This window comes from Gymnoscopelus microlampas, assembly GCF_963454915.1.
Source record: "Gymnoscopelus microlampas genome assembly, chromosome: 9".
NCBI lineage: Eukaryota > Metazoa > Chordata > Actinopteri > Myctophiformes > Myctophidae > Gymnoscopelus > Gymnoscopelus microlampas.
This window is the reverse complement of record NC_139946.1, coordinates 42,535,747-42,556,669: the sequence shown is the minus strand read 5'-3', so window position 1 is coordinate 42,556,669 and position 20,923 is coordinate 42,535,747. Positions and strand designations below refer to the sequence as shown.

General features: G+C 43.4%; 1 long non-coding RNA gene across 1 annotated transcript in view; it reads left to right on the top strand.

The window, feature by feature from the left end:
• Nucleotides 1-20,923, top strand: part of LOC311051858 — a 255,015-nt gene that overhangs the window by 185,810 nt on the left and 48,282 nt on the right. The gene's annotated exons all lie outside the window — the stretch shown is intronic.

Here is a 20,923-nt window from a genome sequence, read left to right as displayed (position 1 = left end):
TAACGTCACAATGAAATGTAACGTGTTGGATTCTCAAAGAAATTCATTTTCATACGGTACTGAAAAGAGAGGGAAACATTGGCTTCTTTGAAGACCAAACAACCACATTATGCTCTGAGAAATGGTCTCCGTTGCCATGATAATACTGGAACAGTTCTATGTATACTTGAACAATAACTCACATCAGACCAACAATCCCCATAGCAGTGATATGATGACAATATACTACTACTGCATTAAGTGATTTATTAGCACAACGCGTTGATCTTCGTCAGGTGCTATATGGTATTGCACCTGACGAAGATTGTAAAAACAATCAATAGTTGCAGCTATATCAAACAACTTGATGCTGTTTGTATCAAGTTGTATATACACATTATAACATGTTTTCTCCTGACACTGGTCATCAAAGCATTTGATGGCCTATAACAGTGTCCATAGCCCAATCAATGTCCTCTTTCTGCATCGTCCATCTATCCACTTCTACTCTCAAATCAATGGAGATCAAAGTTCACCTTGAATTATTCTATGGATATCTCCTATCTCCTTGACCTACCCTGATGGTTTTTCTCAGCTGAGGATTAATGTAGAAAGACATTAGACTTAATAGCCATGGTAAATGATTATTATACCACCCCTATCAACCAATTAGATTGTGATTTGTGTGATTTGACGAACCCCTTTAATAATTAAGAAATAACTCACAACAGCCCATGACATTATCATGTATCCCAGCTAAGGGAGGTGCTTTGCATTTGGCAGACAACCCCTTTAGCTATGATATAATCACAACATAGCTTGGAGGGTTATTGCTTTTAAAAAATGGTTACTAAATATGGCAACATAAATAATATAGACACATTCCAATTAAAGTTAATAATAACAATTTCATTTCATTTCTACAAGAGATTAGCCCCCCCTAACTGCCTGCAGTCTGCATAGCAACAAAGCAGTTGCTATGCAACATTTACCTATGTTTGTCAATATCATCTTTCTGCAGTTCTGTGAGTCATCCTATTTTAGGTTCCCCAGAGACATGCATTGCACTAACTTCCATAGTTAGGCCTCTATGGAGGTCAACCCTTATGTAAATGTTGTTATTGTTATTGTGACATTGCGATTCAAATTTGGGGTTTGATTGGATGTTGCTTGATACATGGATTTTTGTGGCCCCTCCGAATCATTTTGGAAGCCAAATCATTCATCACAATTACATCTTTGTTCTTTTGTGTTCCTGTGTAGGAGGAGGTGGCCAGCCTGCATGCCAGAGGTATAATATTTTCAGATGGGGGTCCACGGACAAATACTTCTGGGGGTCCTTGACGTGAAAAAAAATGGGAAATACTGGTTTAAAAAACATTAGGAAGCAAGCCCAAATAAGCAACTACACTTTAAAGACAAGGCCCAAAATCGCTTATCATAAGCAGACATATATGGCAACACTGGTAAACAGGAAACCTGTTGATATGGCCGGGGCTCCCCACCGCTCCCCAAATCCTGCTGTTGGATGGAGTGGAGTACTGGAGGTGCAATGAAAATGATGGTACTTTGGTCCACATGCTGTGGTTCTGCACAGAGATACAGGAGTTCTGATTAACTATCCATAGCTAATTCTACATTCAAGGAATCACTGGCCAAGACACACCACAACAGATAAACACCAGGCAGGTACAGCTCTGGGGTGCATCAGTCATACTAATGAAGAAATAATAAGAAACAGAATCAAGCACTCAATTTGTCTTGGTGTATGAAACATACATGAAACATGTGACAATTGTGACAGCAACCTGCCTAACCGTCATATGTTTTTTTGTCAACAACACATTGCACTGACCAGACTTCCTGTTAGTTTCCTGACAGCATTTCAACAAGAAATGTTTCATGTCACCGACATTAAAAACAAACGCTGCCTAGTGTGTACGTGAGCCATTTCTGGGGCAGTAAGGCAGTTCAATGGTTTTGTTTATGCATGACAGTTCATGCACCACCTGGGACTAATAACGAGCGACCACTAACAGATTTATCATTAAAGAAAGCCTTCTGTCTGTCAATTGATGGGAATTACAGTAGCACGACGAGGAGGAGAAAACAAGCAAGCAAACTTTTTCCAGCTTCTACCTAATGAGCCATGAAACAGCTTAGGTGATGCTGTTTGTGTGGAAGAAGAGGGGCCGCCGGTGCACATGTGGCCACGGTTTATAAGCCTGTGTATGCTCAGGAGCCGCTCACATGCTCAGCTGTGTGAGCCATAATGAGCTGTGATGTGGCTACGTGTGGAACAACACGCACAGATGTTGTCAGGCAACCACCACCCCCACCTTTGATCTTATGCATGGAGAGCAAGATGATGGATAGAATGGCGTGTGTGTGTGTGTGCGTGTGCGTGTGCGTGTGCGTGTGCGTGTGCGTGTGTGTGTTGCCAACCCTTCTGCAGGAGTTTCCTTGATTTTAACCACATCTCCTTGAGGACTCCTTGATTGTAATTTCTCCTTGATTTCTCTTTGATTCTGCTGCTTTGCGTGGCAACCCATGCCAGAGGTAAACATAAGACTGCCCCTCGGCTCAGTATACACAAGGGGTGGGACGATATGGGTATCTCACGATACGATATCTGTGGCGATATTAGGCCCTCGATAACAATGATATCACGATATTCGATATATTGCGATATCACAATATATTGCATGAAATTTCACCAACGATATATCACGATAGTTCTTGTATTAAATTCATAATCTCAGGCTGAAAACCCACTTCTTCAGGAAACACTACCCTTCCTCTCTGCCTGCCCTACTTGTTGTTAACTAGTTGTACGAATGCTTGTTTTAGTGTTGTATTGTTTTATTGGATCTTGTTTAGTCAATACACTTATTTGTTTTAGCTCCTGCTCATTTGATTTTGCTATTATGTCTCATCTGTTTAAGGAAATAGGTAGCTGATATATTGCACTTTTACCATAGTGCTAGGTATACTCTTGGTTGCTTGTTTTTGCAGAAAATGCACTTAAGACTTCTGGTGATTAGTAGTTTTCGTTCCCTACCTATGTTGAATGCACTTATTGAAGTCGCTTTGGATAAAAGCGTCTGATAAATGACTGTAATGTAATGTAATGCGAAGTATACATCATTGTTTGCATTAGGCTCCAATCACTTCTGTTTTCTTCTTTCTAAAGTTAGACATTGAGCTAATCTCAGACCATTTTCGTTAAATTAAAGTCTGATGCTTCGTTGTGACCAGCTCAGTGGCCTTGTGGTTAGAGGGTCCAGCCTGAGACTGGGAGGCCAGGGTTCATACCACAGACTATAAAACTTTTGTCTCAATGCCTCCCTTCTTGGAACTCAGCATCAAGGGTTGGATTGGGGGCACGTCCCTGACCTATGGGGCCACTGGCCACATGGCCGGGAACCGCTGATTGCCAAGGCTATACTTACTTCGGTGTGTGACTGTGTGTCATTGTTGCGCGCCAAAAACAGCCACAATGCGAGCTTGGAGATCTGCTATTTTTAAGCCTCTCACAAAAACAGACTCTTTCCAAGAATATTTTTGATGTCCCAATATGGGCAGTATTGGGGGGAATAAAGCAAGTACCATGACAACAAGAAGATATTCTTCCGATATCAATAAATATGACAATATAATATAATTAGGTATGGTTAATCACATGCCAAATTATCTATGGGTTACGTTGGATTGCAGGATAATGGTAACTCAAACTATAGACATAGTATTGCTTTGTAATGATCATTTAGTTAAAGAATATGTGTTTTACAATATAAAAATCCCATGATACAATTACAGGGATATACTGCAGACGATAAATATTAATATTGCTCAGCCCTACTCCCCGATTAAGAATGTGTTTGCCTGCGTAGATGATATTGGATTTCAATGCTTTGTTGAGCACTCAATTGTTATTTATTTTTGTTTAAGGCCTCTGCACAGCACACATCCCAAAGCACTTTCAATTCTGCCCATAGCTGCTGCCACTAATGCAGTGCAAGTTGCACTGTATGGCGTATAAATGCTACCAACGGCCAGATCCTACAAATTTGAAATTGACTTGCACCAAACGACAAGTTCCACATCCATACTATGTGACCACAACAAACGGGAAACTTTGGTCTTATGTAACAGCTCTGGCTAGGATATACGCGTGTGTGTGTGTGTGTGTGTGTGTGTGTGTGTGTGTGTGTGTGTGTGTGTGTGTGTGTGTGTGTGTGTGTGTGTGTGTGTGTGTGTGTGTGTGTGTGTGTGTGTGTGTGTGTGTGTGTGTGTGTGTGTGGCATGCGCGTGTGAGAAAGAATGTGAGGGAGTGGGTGTGCAAGTGAGTGTTCCATGGATGACGTTCTGCTTATGTTTGTATATCAGCCACTATTTTGGTCCAAGAACAGTTATTGTCTCCGCCAGGCCGAAAGGCATGGCGAGAGAGTATGTTTTACCCTCCGTCCGTGTGTCCGTGTGTCCGTGTGTCCGTGTGTCCGTGTGTCCGTGTGTCCGTGTGTCTGTGTGTCTGTGTGTCTGTGTGTCTGTGTGTCTGTGTGTCTGTGTGTCTGTGTGTCTGTGTGTCTGTGTGTCCGTGTGTCCGTGTGTTACCAGCTAATCTCTGGCACCGTTGGCCCGGTCGCTGCGAAACTGTGCACACACACTCCCTGGATGCCAATTCAGAACCTCTGCCTCAAATTTTTCACATGGGCCTGTTATAGCGCCACCTGGAGGCCGATTTGTACAAAACCCATTTTTTTACATTACTCCTACAGATTTTATCCAAACGTCATGCAAATCGGTACACAGTATCTCTATAGTCACGTGATCAACACTGATCTGTCCGATTTCCCATATTCCATCCTCATTGGCTAAGGTTTGCTTCCAAAGTTTGCAGGATTGGTCCGTTTTGAACAAAATGCCTCAAATCATGAACGCAGCTTGCGATTTCCGTGAAATTTCACACGCACATTCCCACTAGGCCAAGGAAGAAATGCCACCCTTTTTCACATTGGCCTGTTATAGCGCCACCAGCAGGTCTAATTTAGCAAAACACATTTTTGTAACAAAATGCCTCAAATCATGAATGCAGTGTCCGATTGAAGAATAAATGGCACCCTTTTCACATTGGCCTATTATAGCGCCACCAGGAGGCCACAATATCGTACCTGACCTGGCGGAGACCTGTGCTCCGAGGAGCACTTTCTCTAGTTCTCTTTCTTTTTTCTCCTCCCATATCACACTGTGTCGTCCAGTGACTTCCCGGAGGAACAGCACAGTGCAGCACACAGGGATGAGAAACTATAGCTGGCCCTTCAATTTACAGCTACTCCATTGCTGTCATATTATCACTCAGTAACTACACTAATGTGGTAGAATATGAATTGCAATACAGATGCAGATTGTACACAGTAAACTCAGTGTTCATTTAATTCTGAGAGTGTACAACCGTACGTAGTGTTTTTGTCAAGCTAGCAAGTCCAAGCATATCCCATGACTTAGTCTTTGTTCAACCCAGATTTGGCACAAACAAGGGAATGAACTCTTTCTCATGCTAGGCAACAAAAATGTGGTATGCCCTACCAAAAGGAGTAAAGGAGTGTAAAACCCTACTCACTTTCAAAACTGCCCTAAAAAACACCTTCAGGAGGCTGCAATTCCAAACTGGCCCCTGTCAAAGTCTTAACCTAGAGAATGGATATAGCGCAACAACTTGAATTGTTCGTTTGCTCTAAGGCAGGAAAAACACTGGAATTGTGTTGAGAAAAAAAAAGGTAGGCCTAATTTAGGGGGCGAAAAGAGGAATTGTAAAAAGTGCTTTCAGAGCTCCAACAGAAACACTCTGGCGGGTAAACTGATCAATGAGGCTGGACCAGTCAACAAGATAAAATGTTTTTGAGGCCTCCCAGTGTCAACACTATGGTGAGAACCTCCAATTTACTCCCCTTTCCTGTCCATAATTCCACTGACCTCTCCCACCCCATCTTCCGCCCCGGGGCTGATCTAAGCCACCAATCCCAGTTAAAACAACCCTGGTCTTGACATCTAAGATCGGTCATGGTTCCCATGTGGATTATTCCTTGCATCATAGTGATGACGTTCTTAGTGGTGGATAAAGTACTCAACTCTACGCCAGTACAGATGCTCCTGGTCAAATAGCCTATAACTCAACTGTCAAAACTGTACTTGAGATAAAGTACTGGAGAATTTGCGTTTAAACATTCAAAAGTATTTTTTTTTTTAAAGAAAAGAAAACATTTTCAGAAATCTATCTATATTTGTGCAAAATCTCTGCATGTGAGTGAGTGTGTATCCGTCCTTCGGCTATCTCAAGAACAGATTGAAAATATATCTATAAATTCCCCAAACCCATGTATGGTCAAGATCAGCGGTTGTGATCTCCATATAGCATTGGTTCTCAAAGTGGGGTCCGGGGACCCCCAGGGGTCCTAGAGGGGGTTCCAGGGGGTCCCCAGCAAAATATGTGAATATAGCATCACAATATTTTTAACCTTTTATACTTTGGCTATTCAAAAATAGCAGATATACAAGCTCATAGCGCAGCACAGAGTGCCGCAATATCAGCTTGTAGATCTGCTATTTTTGAAAAATGTTCTTCAAATATTTGAATATATTTATTTTAAAGGGAACATTTTAACACAAATCTTTTCTTCTGGGAATCCCTGGCATAACATATTTTCAGATGGGGGTCCGCGGCCAAATATATATCAATTTGGGGGTCCCTGGCATGAAAAAGTTTGAGAAGCACTGCCATATAGGGCCAGGCCATATAGACAGACAGATAGCCTACAGACTGCTACAGACTGAGATAAGATCTCCAAATAAAGGTACAGTCAGACAACAGGTACAACCAGTGCTGCAGTCTAGGTTTTTTATAATAACAATAGGCTCATAATACATGCATCCACACTTAAGTGAGAGCATGCAAAGTAAGATTGGGTGAAGAATTATATCTATTGTTAAGTTAACGTGTGAAGTACTTTGACACTCTCATCATGGCCAGCGGGCATTGTCACCTCAGTAGCCACACCCAAGCCTTCACATGGAAGTGCTGGACACACATACATTATCATCTGAAAAAGGCGATTGAAGAGCACATTCTTCCTAGCCCCAGCCCCTCCTTCAGCGTATCAGGTACGCTAATTCTTGTGGTTACAGACGGTGTACTATTTTTTTGGTTAAAAATTTCGGTTTGAATACTACGTATACAGTGTATACTAGTAGAACACACCACTGGGTCAACAGGTATTGCAGGGCCAGCGGGCATGTGTTCCCAACAAATTGCAAAAATGGTTACATTGTGGAATGTGGATCGGCTATTTTCAAAATGTTTTAACTGAAACTCAAGTGATTAATTCATCATGTATTATTGTAAGTTTGGGTCCCAGCCAGGCTCTTCCTAGAAATGTATGGTGGAGTCAAAAGTACAATGCGTTGTGTGCTTTTTGGTCCCCCCCTCTGTTCCCCTCACTGCCCTCAGAATCCTATCACACAAAGATTTGGAAGACCCCCTGTAGTAACTCTGAGGACCCCCTAGGGGTCCCGGACCCCCTGTTGAAGACCCCTGCTTTAGACTAAATGCACTTCTGAATGCAAGTGCTTTATGACTTGAGATGTTGCCCTGACAATGTTTAGAACTAGAGCACCACCTTGTGTTTGAAATTAGGTATGGAAACCTTAAAGCCAAATTCACCCTTATAAGCATGTCCAAGTGAAAATAATTTATATTGGATTAAAACAAAACCTGGAAATATCAGTGGTTTTGCATAGACCATAAAGCATAGTCTCCATAGCAGTCTCCGTTTCAGAGTTACACTGATAATACATGGTTGTGATTAGAAATATGCCAAAAAACAAAAGGTAAACATCTAAACACGTATTATCCTATGAACATGTACATTTGCATGTACAAATTGCATGGGTGGGTGTCACAAAACGTGTCACTAACATCCGGATTTCATTCTGAGAGTGTACACAGTGTGTGTGTGTGTGTGTGTGTGTGTGTGTGTGTGTGTGTGTGTGTGTGTGTGTGTGTGTGTGTGTGTGTGTGTGTGTGTGTGTGTGTGTGTGTGTGTGTGTGTGTGTGTGTGTGTGTGTGTGTGTGTTGACGTATGATTGGAAAACCAGTCAGATTTAAAAAGGAGTGCCCGTTTTCTTCAAGTTCCCCCAAACCGGGACATGGGGGGACGATGATTTACGATTGTCCAAGACTAAGTTCATATTATTGTGGGTGAAATGTCAAAGACCATGGTTGAGAGTATTAACAGACTGTGAAATCGAAACATTAGTGGAGGCGTAAAGCAAACAAAAAATAATATTACTTGGTGGCCTAGTAGTGGCAATGCTGATGCATATCAAACAAAAATGAAAAGGGGGGAGTGGGAAATATTTGCTCATGCTGTAAATACTTTCACTGTGAAAAAGTGGTGGGATGTCAAACGGGGGGCCAAAAAGCTGAGCCACGCACTTAACCACTTATACCCAATATACTTCCTATATATACCTTTTCCCTCTACACCAAATCTCTTTTGTGAAAATGTGCACGTGCCACAGCCCTCCAGGGGGAAGAGGTGACACAGTAGCATTCTAGACTACCACATGGCTGGTACCTGGAGCCAAACAGCTGTCACTGGAATTGTCAGCAAAGTCCAGGGAGAGAGCGATGCCCAGATATTTTTGGGAAAATGTGTCGGCCCATTCTTTCATAATGATTAACAAATTGCTACTCAAACATAATGAGTAGCAAATTGTTACCTGATCCTGGCCTTGCTTTGATATTTTATTGTCATAGACTACTCCACAGAGTCTAAGAACAGCAAAATCATTAAACTTATGTTCCTGCAAAATCTCACTTGCTAAATACAGTATCTGTATGTGCACCATGTATTGAACACACCTTCTTATGTCAGGCTTCCTTTTCATAACATACCCATACTTCGCATCAGTCAAACACCCGTCACACAGTGCCCCCCCCCCCCCCCTTTTCATAACATACCCATACTTACGCATCACACACACACACACACACACACACACACACACACACACACACACACACACACACACACACACACACACACACACACACACACACACACACACACACACACACACACACACACACACACAGAACCATCCCTCCAACACGCTCACATACTTACTGTGTACAAAAATAATACACCCCCACACAAGCACACTGCCAGACACACAGTCACGTATAGGGATCGGAGTGTATGCCACTCAGTTTGTGCATTTACTGTAAGTTAAACGGGGTATGTATAGTCATGCCCAGACAATTCTCTCTCTTATATAACTGTACCTGACAGCTATTGCAACAGCAACAGAAAACGTATCGATTTTCTTGCAAAGGTCTGCAGATTCCAGGGACTGTTTGTTTGGTTCTTACAAAAGGTCAAATGATTCACTGCTGCTGTGCAAGATATTGCCAACTTGTATCTGAGTTGTTTGGTTAAAAGCAAGGGCTTTGGAGCACCCAAGGCAAATGCACAGAGGCAGGGTTAAACAATTGAGGTCCACAGACATTCAATATGGAAAAAGTGTAGCAATATAGCAGTGGGTATTGTGTCATAAGAGATTATAATAATAATATCACAATATTAACTGGAGCTGCACAACTGAAGTGATATGCAGACTGTGACAGACTGTGTAGGCAACACAACATGGTGAGTGCTTGTTCTACAGACTGATGGTTCATGGTTGCATGTGAAAAACCTGCAAAAAAGACAAACGGCACACACATCCCATAACCTGCTAGGCTGCGTGCTGGATCAAAAGTCATTGTTCAAGGTGAAAAAACAAACCATGTCACTCTGCCTTTCATGAATATTCAAGGCAAACAAGTACCATATGTCGGGTGCATTTCTCCTTTCCGACATGCCGCCTTTCCGACGTTGACGAACCCTATACCTAACCCTAACCCTAACCCTAACCGCACGCGGAAGCCACTAGTCGGAGTGGTGAGATGTCGGAATGGAGAGTGAACACCCCATATGTCACTGCTATGTGCTAACTGCTAGCACCAAACTCAGCTGGAATTGATAGTTTTGAACTCTCAAAAGGGATCTAAAGTGTTATGCTTGCATCGACAACAAGTGCTGTCCCTATCTACTTGGATTCTTTTTTTTGCGAAGAGTCTACAACGTACTAGAACTGAACTAGTGTGTTGATACCACAGTCTATGGTTGATACCCATTATTCTGGCAAAAAACAAATTGAGTTTTGCTGAACATATTGCTTTGTGCTAATAAAATACACACCAACAGCATCTGGGGGAAAAGCCACCTAGGGGTTAGGGTCAGGAACAGCGGGAGGAACAGTCTTCTGACTGGAAACAGAGTCAGCCTTCCAACTCGGACCAGCTGTTAACATAAAAAAGAAAATAACTAGAAAAAGTGCTCCTCGGAGCACAGGTCTCCGCCAGGTCAGGTAAGCTATTGTGGCCTCCTGGTGGCGCTATAATAGGCCAATGTGAAAAGGGTGCCATTTGTTCGTGGCCTTGCACGACAATTGGACCCTGACAGCATTCATGATTTGAGGCATTTTGTTAAAAACATTGGTTTTGCTAAATTAGACCTGCTGGTGGCGCTATAACAGGCCAATGTTAAAAGGGTGGCATTTGTTCCTCAACATAGTGTGAATGTGCGTGCAAAGTTTGAGCGCAATTGGACGGTGCGTTCATGATTTGCGGAATTTTGTTCAAAACAAGGCAATAATGCAAACTTTAGATGTCAATCTTAGCCAATCAGTATGGAATATGAAAAATCAAACACATCCGTCGTGATCACATGACTATAGAGATCATATGTACCGATTTGCGTGAAATTTGGATAAAATTGGAAGGAGTAGTATAAAATAATGTGTTTTACATAAGTCGGCCTCCTGGTGGCGCTATAAAAGGCAGATGTGAAAAATGCAGGGCAAAGGTTTTTCCTTGACCTCTAGGGAGTGTGCATACAAAGTTTTACACAGATCGGTGCAATTATAGGTAAAAACACGAATCGGCCTGTTATAGCGCCACCATGAGGCTGATTTAAAAAAAATCTAATGGTAGTTCTTCCTCGGCCTAATGGGAATGAGCGTGCAAAATTTCACGGAAATTGCATGCTGTGTTCATGATTTGACGCATTTTGTTCAAAACGGAGCACTCCTGCAAACTTTGGAAGACATTTTTAGCCAATCAGGATGGAATATGAGAAATCTGAAAGACCCATTTCGTTTAATGACTATAGAGATACTGTGTACCGATTTGCGTGATTTTTGGACAAAATCTGTAGGAGTACTGCCAAAAAATTGGTTTTGCACAAATCGGCCTCCTGGTGGCGCTATAAAAGGCCCATGAGAAAAAAATGGGGTAAAGGTTCTGAATTGGCATCCAGGGAGTGTGTGTGCACAGTTTCGCTGCGATCAAGACAACGGTGCCGGAGATTAGCTGGTCACAGACGGACGGACACACACACACACGGACGGACGGACGGACGGGGTGGAAAACATACTCTCTCGCCATGCCTTTCGGCCTGGCGGAGACAATAATGCTGTGAAGTCACATTGTGACTGGAAGGGGTATTGCACAAAAGTCAACATGTGACTTCTAGGCAGTGAGACTGTGTTGTCTAGTCTGATCTCTCATCACGCATGTGTGGGATAAGCCTAAGCCACCCCCTATTTTTTGTGTTTATTGAGCTATATTTTGTGGTTTATTTCATTGTAATTCATTGCTATTCAAGTTCATAGTATATTTCATGGGATTACAAGTTAAATAGTTAAAAAGAGAGAGTTCATGCTTAAGTGTATTTCATTTCTGTAATATTGTTTTCTGTAATGTTAGTCTTCACTAAAATAGTCACTGTGTTCCAATCCTGCCAAAGATAACACATACAGAGCAATAGCTCCGCCACGCCACAAGGGGGCATTACACTCCAGTGAGCGCTACAGGTGTCTGTCAGTCAAAGAGAAGGATTCAGTACATCCTGTCATTGTAATGAAGCAGACTGGACAGACACGTTGTCTAATTCATGTTATGTGTTGTAAATTGTCTTGTTGCAGGTGAGATATGATAAAGTGGGTTAACTGAGACACATGAAGTAGAATATGACCATGGGGTATTTTGATGGTGGAAAGGTTGGCCGTTTTGACTCCACAATGTTTGTTTAGTAGTAATTGTCCTCCATGCTGGCAGGTTAGCTTAGCAGCTTAGCTTAGCCTACTAGCTTAGCAGCTAAGGCTAACTCCAGGTAGTGACTACAGAGGCCCCAAGCTGCTACTGTGTGACTCTAGCTGTGGATAATTAATTCATTCTACCCACAATAATAGTAATACTATGTTGGAACAGAACTATTTGGTGCCATTTATGTTATTTTGTGTCAAGCTGATTTGTCTATGAATGTAATGTTATTTATGTGTATGTATGATCCAGTCCATGTCCAGTTACAGTATAACTGTCAGTCAAAGAGAAGGATTCAGTACATCCTGTCATTGTAATGAAGCAGACTGGACAGACACGTTGTCTAATTCATGTTATGTGTTGTAAATTGTCTTGTTGCAGTAAAAGGGATGAACAACTCAAATCACACTGCTATGGAGTCATTCCTTCATTGAAGTGTGTAACAAAAATTGGTGTCAGAAGTGGGATCAGTGGTGCTACTGGGAAGCAGTGAGGGATCACAGACGCAACACACAGACCATGGAGCTGGAACAACTGCACGATCGGCTGAGTGAGATCCTGGTGCAGTTGAGGTTCGAGCAGCTACAAGAGGTGTGTGTGCCAGCTAAAATCCCAACTGAGAAACTGACCAAAAAGCACACACTGATCAGAACAATAAGTGAAGCAGTGGATGCAGTAATCGAAAGTGAAGATGAGCAGGTGGCACATGCTTTCCTGGACCGTTTAATAGCATGTGCTGAAGAGGAAAAAAAGAAGAATGCACAGGTTGAAAAGAATCAGGCCAGTCAAGATGCTGCATCATTGGCCAGTCTACAAGGACAATATGCAGACATGCAGCTTAGCTTCCAGGCCTCTACAAAAAGGATGGAGGAAGAAATGGCTAGGCTGACAAACAGAATGACCAACCCCAACCAGGTGCCCAGTCCGCTAATTACCTCATCAGTAGTCCAGCCAACCGAGGTAACTATGCGCAGGGAATTTAGAATTAATGGCCAAATTGGGGAAAGGGGTCAGAAGGACAAGCTGTCATACTCTAACCTGACCCATCAAATTGAAATGGGCCGGAAAAAGAATCACAGTGAGGCAGAAATTATTGAGGCCGTTGTCAGAGCCATTAGCCCAGGTCTAAGCCTCCGTGATATGTTAGAGCTCAAAACAGACCTCACCCTCCCCCAGCTTCGTACTATTCTAAAGGGCCACTACAAAGAGGATAGCTCCACAGATCTCTATCACAGGCTGATAAATATCACCCAAGATAATAACGAGTCCCCACAGAACTTCTTATTCAGGGCAATTGAGCTCAAAGAGAGAATCCTGGCAGCATCAAGAGAACCAGGCGCAGATGAACAGTACAGTCCTGAATTGATACAGAAGAAGTTCTTGAGAGCTGTGGGCACAGGGCTAGTTAATGATAATGTAAAATATCAGATCAAAAGCTGCCTCGATGATCCCACAGTGACTGATGACATTCTGATTGCTAAAACCAATGAAGCAGCCAGTCTTGAGTGGGAAAGACAGCAAAAATTCAGAAAGAACAGTAGAGAGGCCAAAGTGAGAGAAGTAAGAACAGAAGTGCAACCAGTACAAGAAGCGTCAATTGGAGCAGTGGGTGGGCGTGAACAGTCATCCTTCACACCTACCAAAGACAAAATGGTTAAAACACAACCAACAGTGACTCGCAACGATTCAGAGCTCCTTGATATCATTAAACAACTAAAAGAGGAAATCGCTGAAATAAAGGGTGCCATGCAAGAGTCACACAGACCGTCCCCCCAGCACCGTCCCAGTAGGAAACGGGGCTGCAGAGACTGTCAGGACAACAACAGAGGAGAGGAGTGTAACCATTGCTTCAGATGTGGACAAAGTGGTCACCTGTCTAGGGGATGTAGGATCCGGAACAAGCCCACAGACAGGTCAGAGCAGGTCGAGATGTCAGCTAGCACTGTAACACCCCTCCCATCCCCCTCAGTGTCAGAACCTAGCCAGAGTCAGCACCAAAAAGATGTCTACAAGCTAATCACTGACAGTATTCAACATTTAGAGACAAAATTGGCAGCCAACACACAAGACAAGAAAAAAGAAGTTGTCTGCGTCAGTCTCCTCTCCCCAAAACGAAGAGCTCAGCTCCTTAATCTGATTGGAAAGAAATACATGATCACCTGCCAGTTGGATGGAGTGAAGACCAGAGCCTTGTGGGACACTGGGTCGCAGGTATGTCTCATAAATGAGAAATGGAGACAACAAAATATTCCCCATACCACAGTTAGGAGTATATCTGAGATCCTGGGGCCTACCAGTACTTTAGATGGGAGGGCAGTGAACCAGACACCAATCCCTTTCTCTGGGTGGGTTGAAATCAAATTCAGACTACCTACCGAAGAGGCCACACAGTTAGAGCTTCTAGTGCCAGTTTTAGTAGCTCATGAAGATGGGGTGGCAGAGGAGCCAATCATTGGGTTCAACGTAATTGAATATCTGTTGGGAAGAGGCATAGAACCACCACATGTGGTGACAGAGGCAGTCAGCACAGCATTCTCCTTCGACTGTAAGAAAGCTGAGGTTTTTGTTAAAGTGATGAAGAGTGGAGAGGACAGACTAGGAGAAGGCACAGTGAAGGCAGGGAGAGAGCTCACTACAATTCCAGCTGGTCAAACAAAAACTGTTAAGTGTAGTGTGAGAGCAGGCCCACTCCCTGATTGCCAAGATGTCCTAGTTGAGCCAGATTTTCATCTCCAGTTACCAGATGGGTTGGAGTTCAAGGAGAGTGTAGTGAGTCTACAGCGAGGCCCCTGGTCCCGCATCACCCTCCCTGTCACGAATAACACAGCCCATGACATCTTACTGCCACCAAGAACTGTACTCGGGCAGACTCAGATGGTCAAGACTGTATACCCAGCCGACACAAGACCAGTCGAAATAATTCAGACCCAAACAATGATACTCACTACTAACCAGACATTGACAGCACTGACAGGAGAGCAGAGGATGGAACTAGAAAACAGGAAAAGCAGTGTCAGTAAAGATGTCTGGGACCCTCCTGTCCCCCTTGATCACCTTCCCCTAGAACATCAGCAGGAAGTGAGGCAGCTACTGAGGGAAGAGAGGAATGCATTCTGTCGTGATGACTATGATGTGGGGACCATACCCTCACTGCAACTCCAGATTCGCCTCAATGACCCCACACCGGTAAAGCGAACCTATATCTCAGTCCCAAAGCCACTCCATAAAGAGGTGAAAGAGTACCTTGAAGATTTGTTAAACAGGGGATGGATAGCTAAGTCAAAATCTCCCTATTCCAGTCCCATTGTGTGTGTGCGGAAAAAGGATGGGAGTCTCCGCCTGTGTTGTGACTACAGGGAGCTAAATAAGAAGTCAATACCTGACCGCCATCCAATTCCACGCATACAAGACATGCTCAACACCTTGAAGGGAAGCGCCTGGTTTTCAGTCCTTGACCAAGGCAAGGCCTATCACCAGGGTTTCCTGGAGGAGACTAGCCGCCCTCTCACTGCATTTATTACACCATGGGGACTCTACGAGTGGGTGAGAATTCCTTTTGGATTATCATCAGCTCCTGCAGAGTTCCAGAGGTCAATGGAAGAGTGCCTGGTCGGGCTGCGTGATGAGGTATGCCTTCCCTACCTGGATGACAATTTAGTTCACTCTCAGACATTCAAGAACCACTTAAATGACCTGAGAAAAGTTCTGCAGCGTTACCAGAGCCATGGAGTTAAATTGACATCAAGAAAATGTGAGCTTTTCAAAAATCAAGTGAGATTCCTGGGGAGGATGGTTACCAAAGATGGTCATACAATGGACCCTGCAGACATTGCCCCAGTCCAGGCTTTAAAGCAGAGAACTCCCACCACCATTGGAGAAGTGAGAAAGCTATTAGGATTTATTTCATACTATAGAAACTACATAGCAAACTTTTCACGCATAGCAAAGCCTCTCTATGACCTCCTCTCCACAGAAAAGACAGAGAAAGAGAAACACAAACCAAGAAAGCCTGACAAAAGAAAACAGAGCAAAGGGGGCCAGTTGCCATCGTCTCACCCCATTCAGTGGTCAGCTGAACACCAACAGGTACTCTGTCAGCTAATTGACTTTCTCTCCCAGCCACCAGTGTTAGGATATCCTGACTATGAGCAGCCATTCATCCTACATTGCGATGCATCACAAGAGGGGCTGGGGGCCGTGATTTACCAGAGGCAGCAGGGAAAGCTGGCTGTGATTGCATACGGGTCCAGGACTCTTACTGCCCCTGAGAAAAACTACCACCTTCATTCAGGCAAGCTGGAGTTCCTGGCCCTGAAGTGGGCCATATGTGAGAGGTTCAGGGACTATCTTTACTATTCTCCACCATTCATAGCCTACACTGACAACAACCCACTCACATACGTGCTCACTACAGCCAAGCTGAATGCCACCACCCACAGGTGGGTAGCTGAACTCGCCGACTTCCAGTTCTCCATCAAATATCGACCAGGCCGAGCTAACAGGGATGCTGATGGTCTCTCACGCATGCCCTTGGATATGGAACAGTACATGCAGACCTGCACACAGGCGGTTGCACCAGAGGTCATAGGCAGTGTGACCCAGGCTCTGGCCATTCAGATGCATGAGAGTGAGCCCTGGCTGTGTCCTCTGACCATCTCAACACTGTTAGCGGAGGAGAATGAGGAAGTGAGGATGTCAGGGTTAGAGCTCACAAAAACATCTCTGAAAGAGGCACAAGAAGAGGATCCTGTAATCGGAGAAGTGCTGAAGTATGTCATCTCAAACCACTGGCCAAAAGGTGGAATACGAGCCAGTAACAGAGACATAGCTGCCCTGGTAAGAGAAAAACAGAAACTGCACATTAATGATGAAGGTTTATTGTACAGAAAGACGGCCAGCCGGTCACAGCTTCTCCTGCCTAAGAAGTTTCATGGGCTTGTGTATAAGGAATTACATGAAGACATGGGACACCTAGGGGTAGAGAGGGTACTGACACTCATCCGAGATCGCTTTTACTGGCCTCACATGCAGAGAGACGTAGAGCATCAAATAACACAAGTGTGCAGCTGTCTGAAAAACAAGCGTCCCAACAGGCCAACCAGAGCTCCCCTCATTAACATAACCACCACATACCCGTTCGAGCTGGTCTCCATTGATTTCTTACATCTGGAGAAATGTAAAGGAGGATTTGAATATATCCTTGTTGTGATGGACCACTTCACACGGTTTGCCCAGGCCTACCCCTGCAAAGACAAATCTGCCAAAACAGCTGCAGACAAGATCTATGGTGATTTTGTATTAAAGTATGGATTTTTCTCGAGGCTCCACCATGACCAAGGAAAAGAGTTTGAGAACAAACTGTTCGCCAAGCTGGGAGAATACAGTGGGGTAAGAGGATCCCGGACCACACCTTACCACCCACAGGGGAATGGCCAGGTTGAAAGATTCAATAGGACACTGCTGGCCATGCTCAGAAACCTCCCAGAGACAGCTAAAACAGATTGGAAAGCATCCCTTGCCAAGGTGGTCCACGCTTATAATTGTACACGCAGCGAGGCCACGGGGTATGCACCCTTCTTTCTCTTGTTCGGGCGGAATCCCAGGCTCCCTGTTGACCTGATGTTTGGCCTCACAGTAAAGGACCAAAGCTCATCCCGCAGAGACTATGCTGAGAAATGGAGAGCTCGAATGGATGACGCTTACAAGCTGGCCTCAGACACAGCCTACAAAGAGGGCAGAAGAGGAAAAGTTCTGTATGACAGGAAGACCTATGGTGCAGAGTTGCATCCTGGATGCCGAGTGCTTGTCCGAAACCTAACTGAAAGAGGCGGGCCAGGGAAATTGAGGTCGTATTGGGAACGTCAAGTATACATTGTGACACAGAGAAAACAACCAGATAGTCCAGTGTATGAGCTCAAGCCAGAGAATGGGAAAGGACGTATCAGAGTCATGCATAGGAACCTCCTGTTGCCATGTGAATTCCTGCCAGTGGAGAAGATTGACCTCTGTGAGAAGAATGACCTCTGTGCAGAACCAAGAAAAAGGAAAAGGAAAAATAACACACAGAGACAGGAGAAACCAGAGCAAGAACATAGTTCAGAGGATGAGGATGAATGGAGAGGAATCATCGGATGGAAAGCAGATGACAGAGAACAGGTGGAACAGCATCTTCAGACAGAGCATCAGCAGACAGAGGCACCAGATGTCTATCCAGAGGCTGGAACAGCAGAAGAGGAGGACCTGGATGGAGAGGATAATGCAGAGTACCAGCTGGACCGACAGGAAGAGGAGAATGATACACAAAGCCCTGAGAGGTCATCAGATCATCATCAGTCTGCCGAGTCTGCATGCGACGCCAGTGACCAAGATGATGATGACTCTGACCAGCCACCTATCAGAGAAAACCGATATCCTTTGAGACAGAGAAAACAAAAGTTAATGTTTACTTATCCTAGGTTGGGGATGCCCACAATGTCACATGATTGAAATTGATATAACAGTTATTATTAAGACCTCAGAGTTATGAGAATTGAGTGATTTTAGTTATGCTAAGAAAGTTTTTTTTGTGTTGATAATGAAGTGACGCATTATGACTACAGTACGGCATGTTAAATTAAATAGGAGGTTGTTGCTACAGTATGTTAAGTACTTTACTCAGAGATTATGCAGATACCCATTCTCGTGATGGAAGTAGCAGTGGAATGTCATCGTGCACAATGACACTTACTGCAAACATATGGCATTAAGAGGAGCTACATGTCATATGGTTTACTGAAATGGACAGTAATGCATCTTCTAGTTCTTGGACTATATTCTGACTCCTACTTCGATAACCTTCCTTTATGCAAGGCATAATTACAACATGTGGACTGCTGATGTCGTAATGTCGGGACGCCATTACATTTTGGAGGGGAGAATGTGGGATAAGCCTAAGCCACCCCCTATTTTTTGTGTTTATTGAGCTATATTTTGTGGTTTATTTCATTGTAATTCATTGCTATTCAAGTTCATAGTATATTTCATGGGATTACAAGTTAAATAGTTAAAAAGAGAGAGTTCATGCTTAAGTGTATTTCATTTCTGTAATATTGTTTTCTGTAATGTTAGTCTTCACTAAAATAGTCACTGTGTTCCAATCCTGCCAAAGATAACACATACAGAGCAATAGCTCCGCCACGCCACAAGGGGGCATTACACTCCAGTGAGCGCTACAGGTGTCTGTCAGTCAAAGAGAAGGATTCAGTACATCCTGTCATTGTAATGAAGCAGACTGGACAGACACGTTGTCTAATTCATGTTATGTGTTGTAAATTGTCTTGTTGCAGGTGAGATATGATAAAGTGGGTTAACTGAGACACATGAAGTAGAATATGACCATGGGGTATTTTGATGGTGGAAAGGTTGGCCGTTTTGACTCCACAATGTTTGTTTAGTAGTAATTGTCCTCCATGCTGGCAGGTTAGCTTAGCAGCTTAGCTTAGCCTACTAGCTTAGCAGCTAAGGCTAACTCCAGGTAGTGACTACAGAGGCCCCAAGCTGCTACTGTGTGACTCTAGCTGTGGATAATTAATTCATTCTACCCACAATAATAGTAATACTATGTTGGAACAGAACTATTTGGTGCCATTTATGTTATTTTGTGTCAAGCTGATTTGTCTATGAATGTAATGTTATTTATGTGTATGTATGATCCAGTCCATGTCCAGTTACAGTATAACTGTCAGTCAAAGAGAAGGATTCAGTACATCCTGTCATTGTAATGAAGCAGACTGGACAGACACGTTGTCTAATTCATGTTATGTGTTGTAAATTGTCTTGTTGCAGTAAAAGGGATGAACAACTCAAATCACACTGCTATGGAGTCATTCCTTCATTGAAGTGTGTAACACATGCATAGAGCTAAGTGTACTTTGTATGTTTGTGTCCAGGGGATCTGTTTGGGCCCACTTCCCAGCATTATTGTTTTCTTTTTTCCTTCTTTGACGAACACAGCGTGTGGCCAATTGTATTTTAGGGGGAAAAAACAACCAGCGAACCTAAAAGTAACTTGTACTTTTTAGCCTTCCTTGAAATTTACTAGAGTAAAAGTAAAATATTTGTCTTGGAAATGTACTCGAGTAATAAGTATCAAAGAAATATCATTTATTTTCTCCCACGTGTGGTCCAGGGACCCTCATGGTTCCTTGAGGCGGATCCAAATGGCCCCTTAAAAGGTGTGTAACTCTGAGAGTTACGGGGGTCCTTGAAATTAAAAGGTTTGAGAACCACTGTGCTACATGAAATGGAAAAGAGCCGTCATTAGCATCATTGGTAAATCCTGTGAAGGAAGTAAGGAAAAGGCCCAATTTTGTTCCAATATGGCTGCTGCTATTAACTGCAGTGCTGTGATGTAATCAATACCTAGTTGTCTGCATCTTTACAGAGGTTACTCAATAAAATCTAATAGCAATTAGTCTAATTCTCACACTTTATTGCAAGGTATTAGTTTGCAAAAAAGACTGAGCTTTATATTACTGAAAGATATAAAATGACCTACTTTAAACCAGATTCAACAGTTACACAGTGAAGTTACTAAAAATGAGTAGAGTCAACAAAAATGTGTACCACTTTAAACAGGCTTCACTCAGGCTTCGTGGAAGATTACTGACCTTAGCCCATGTAAACAATCACTGCTAGTGATTGTTTACTAGTGCATTAGCCCCTACCTCTGCAACCAAATCTAAGACTGTCTACAAAGCT